Genomic DNA, 4630 nt, shown 5'->3' with positions numbered 1-4630 from the left:
TCGAAGCAGAGTGTGGAAGGGAAATGTTTCAAAATAAAAGTCCCCTCCGAGAATAAAATAAAATAAAATAAAATAAAATAAAATAAAATAGAATTAATAGCGTCAGAAATATAATAGAATAACGTAGAGTAGAGTTGGGTAATGTAATGTAATTAAGGAATATTACACGAGCATGTGTGCTGTGGCTCCAAGTAAGATTTCTCTCAGGGCCCCCATATGCTCAGAAACGGTCTCGGCTGTGCTGATACATTGAACAACAGCACTATTGCCAGTGTGATATTGATTTTGTACAACAGTTCAATGAATAAGTAAATAAGTAAGGAAACACCAAAAAACAATCTTTCTTAAGCCATGTATTCAGCATCTTGTATAGAAATAGAAACAGCCAAAGCTGTCGTAGCTAGATCGAAAAATGTGCCCAAGCCTCCACTGCTAACTTGAAAGTGTAACTTTAGAACTAGTAATGACAGCTTCTGTTTCTAAGAAGTTATTGATGTAACAAGGATGTGTGTGAGAGACAGCAAAAGAGAGACAGCGAAGCTATATTTTTCAGATGTTGGACTCCAGTTGTGCGATATTGGAGTGAGAGACGTTCAATGCAGACATTCTGGCAACAAACAAAAAACTCACAAATAACACATAAAAGATGATTATTTGTCGCCACCTACTGACATAAATATGTAATGTCACTGAGATGAATCAAAATATCAAGCTCTCTGCAATGCTCTCATATGTAATGTAAACTAATGTAGTGTAATTTAATTGAATGAAACGGAATGGAATATAATAGAATACACATGAACAAAGACTCCTGTGTTTTCTTCTTATTCATCATTTTCTTTAACCTAACATTTTTCTTTAAAACATTTTGCACACAAGCAATTTAGCATTATTGATGCCAGTTTCCAGGATTAAAATTCTGCATTTGAGATGAGAAATTGACATTTTTTGTGACCATAAGATGGCAGCATTGTACATAATGATGGCCTGTGTAGAAGTCATTTTTGCCTAGTAGAGGACTTGTCTCAAATCCACGTTGTCATAAATGCACATGAACCAAAATTGACTTTGTCAAGACCTACTTGGTCATTATTACATTACATAAATTACTTTTATTATACATATAATTTAATAAAACGATAGTTTCACTTGTTCATTTACAATATTATTGAGGGTTATGAAAACCGGTTTTCACCACAGTTGATAAAGAAATGTGATTCTGTAAGTCATCAAAATTTTATATTACATGAAAAATTTCTTATAATAATGACTTAGTATCTCATACTATAAGATACTAAGTCATAATTATGAGAAACATTCTCATTATATGAGATACTAAGTCATTATTATGAGAAAATAAGTCATTATTATGAGAAAGTCTCTCATTATTTTTAGATACTAAATCATTATTATGAGATACTTTGTCATTATTTTGAGATAAGTAATTATTATGAAAATATAAGTCATAATTATGAGAAAGTTTCTAATTATTTTGAGATACTATGTCGTTATTATGAGAAAATAAGTCATTATTATGAGAAAGTTTCTCATTATTTTGAGATACTAAGTTGTTATTATGAGATACTTTGTCATTATTTTGTGATAAGTCATTATTATGAGATACTAAGTCATTATTATGAGAAAGTTTCTCATTATTTTGAGATACTAAGTCGTTATTATGAGAAAATAAGTCATTATTATGAGAGTTTCTCATTATTTTGAGATACTAAGTCGTTATTATGAGATACTTTGTCATTATTTTGTGATAAGTCATTATTATGAGAAAATAATTCATAATTATGAGAAAGTGTCTCATTATTTTGAGATACTAAGTCATTATTATGAGAAAATAATTCATAATTATGAGAAAGTTTTTCATTATTTTGAGATACTAAATCATTATCATGAGAAAGTTTCTCATTATTTTGAGATACTGAGTCATTATTATGAGAAAGTTTCTCATTATTATGAGATACTAAGTCATTATTTTGTGATAAGTCATTATTATGAGAAAATAATTCATAATTATGAGAAAGTGTCTCATTATTTTGAGATACTAAGTCATTATTATGAGAAAATAATTCATAATTATGAGAAAGTTTTTCATTATTTTGAGATACTAAGTCGTTATTATGAGATACTTTGTCATTATTTTGTGATAAGTCATTATTATGAGATACTAAATCATTATCATGAGAAAGTTTCTCATTATTTTGAGATACTGAGTCGTTATTATGAGATACTTTGTCATTATTTTGTGATAAGTCATTATTATGAGATACTAAATCATTATCATGAGAAAGTTTCTCATTATTTTGAGATACTGAGTCGTTATTATGAGAAAGTTTCTCATTATTATGAGATACTAAGTCATTATTTTGTGATAAGTCATTATTATGAGATACTAAGTCATTATTATGAGAAAGTTTCTTATTATTTTGAGATACTAAGTCATTATTATGAGAAAATAAGTCATTATTATGAGAAAGTCTCTCATTATTTTTAGATACTAAATCGTTATTATGAGATACTTTGTCATTATTTTGAGATAAGTCATTATTATGAAAATATAAGTCATAATTATGAGAAAGTTTCTCATTATTTTGAGATACTAAGTCATTATTATGAGAAAATAAGTCATTATTATGAGAAAGTTTCTCATTATTTTGAGATACTAAGTCGTTATTATGAGGAAGTTTCTCATTATTTTTAGATACTAAATCGTTATTATGAGATACTTTGTCATTATTTTGAGATAAGTCATTATTATGAAAATATAAGTCATAATTATGAGAAAGTTTCTCATTATTTTGAGATACTAAGTCATTATTATGAGAAAATAAGTCATTATTATGAGAAAGTCTCTCATTATTTTTAGATACTAAATCGTTATTATGAGATACTTTGTCATTATTTTGAGATAAGTCATTATTATGAAAATATAAGTCATAATTATGAGAAAGTTTCTCATTATTTTGAGATACTAAGTCATTATTATGAGAAAATAAGTCATTATTATGAGAAAGTTTCTCATTATTTTGAGATACTAAGTCGTTATTATGAGATACTTTGTCATTATTTTGTGATAAGTCATTATTATGAGATACTAAGTCATTATTATGAGAAAGTTTCTCATTATTTTGAGATACTAAGTCATTATTATGAGGAAGTTTCTCATTATTCTGAGATACTAAGTTATTATTATGAGAACATTTCTCATTATTTTGAGATACTAAGTCATTATTATGAGAAAATAATTCATAATTATGAGAAAGTTTTTCATTATTTTGAGATACTAAGTCGTTATTATGAGATACTTTGTCATTATTTTGTGATAAGTCATTATTATGAGATACTAAATCATTATCATGAGAAAGTTTCTCATTATTTTGAGATACTGAGTCGTTATTATGAGATACTTTGTCATTATTTTGTGATAAGTCATTATTATGAGATACTAAATCATTATCATGAGAAAGTTTCTCATTATTTTGAGATACTGAGTCGTTATTATGAGAAAGTTTCTCATTATTATGAGATACTAAGTCATTATTTTGTGATAAGTCATTATTATGAGATACTAAGTCATTATTATGAGAAAGTTTCTTATTATTTTGAGATACTAAGTCATTATTATGAGAAAATAAGTCATTATTATGAGAAAGTCTCTCATTATTTTTAGATACTAAATCGTTATTATGAGATACTTTGTCATTATTTTGAGATAAGTCATTATTATGAAAATATAAGTCATAATTATGAGAAAGTTTCTCATTATTTTGAGATACTAAGTCATTATTATGAGAAAATAAGTCATTATTATGAGAAAGTTTCTCATTATTTTGAGATACTAAGTCGTTATTATGAGGAAGTTTCTCATTATTTTTAGATACTAAATCGTTATTATGAGATACTTTGTCATTATTTTGAGATAAGTCATTATTATGAAAATATAAGTCATAATTATGAGAAAGTTTCTCATTATTTTGAGATACTAAGTCATTATTATGAGAAAATAAGTCATTATTATGAGAAAGTCTCTCATTATTTTTAGATACTAAATCGTTATTATGAGATACTTTGTCATTATTTTGAGATAAGTCATTATTATGAAAATATAAGTCATAATTATGAGAAAGTTTCTCATTATTTTGAGATACTAAGTCATTATTATGAGAAAATAAGTCATTATTATGAGAAAGTTTCTCATTATTTTGAGATACTAAGTCGTTATTATGAGATACTTTGTCATTATTTTGTGATAAGTCATTATTATGAGATACTAAGTCATTATTATGAGAAAGTTTCTCATTATTTTGAGATACTAAGTCATTATTATGAGGAAGTTTCTCATTATTCTGAGATACTAAGTTATTATTATGAGAACATTTCTCATTATTTTGAGATACTAAGTCATTATTATGAGAAAATAATTCATAATTATGAGAAAGTTTTTCATTATTTTGAGATACTAAGTCGTTATTATGAGATACTTTGTCATTATTTTGTGATAAGTCATTATTATGAGATACTAAATCATTATCATGAGAAAGTTTCTCAATATTTTGAGATACTGAGTTGTTATTATGAGATACTTTGTCATTATTTTGTGATAAGTCATTATTATGAG

This window comes from Myxocyprinus asiaticus, chromosome 35 (genome assembly GCF_019703515.2).
Source record: "Myxocyprinus asiaticus isolate MX2 ecotype Aquarium Trade chromosome 35, UBuf_Myxa_2, whole genome shotgun sequence".
In the NCBI taxonomy this organism is placed as follows: Eukaryota; Metazoa; Chordata; class Actinopteri; order Cypriniformes; family Catostomidae; genus Myxocyprinus; species Myxocyprinus asiaticus.
This window is presented reverse-complemented; position numbering follows the sequence as displayed.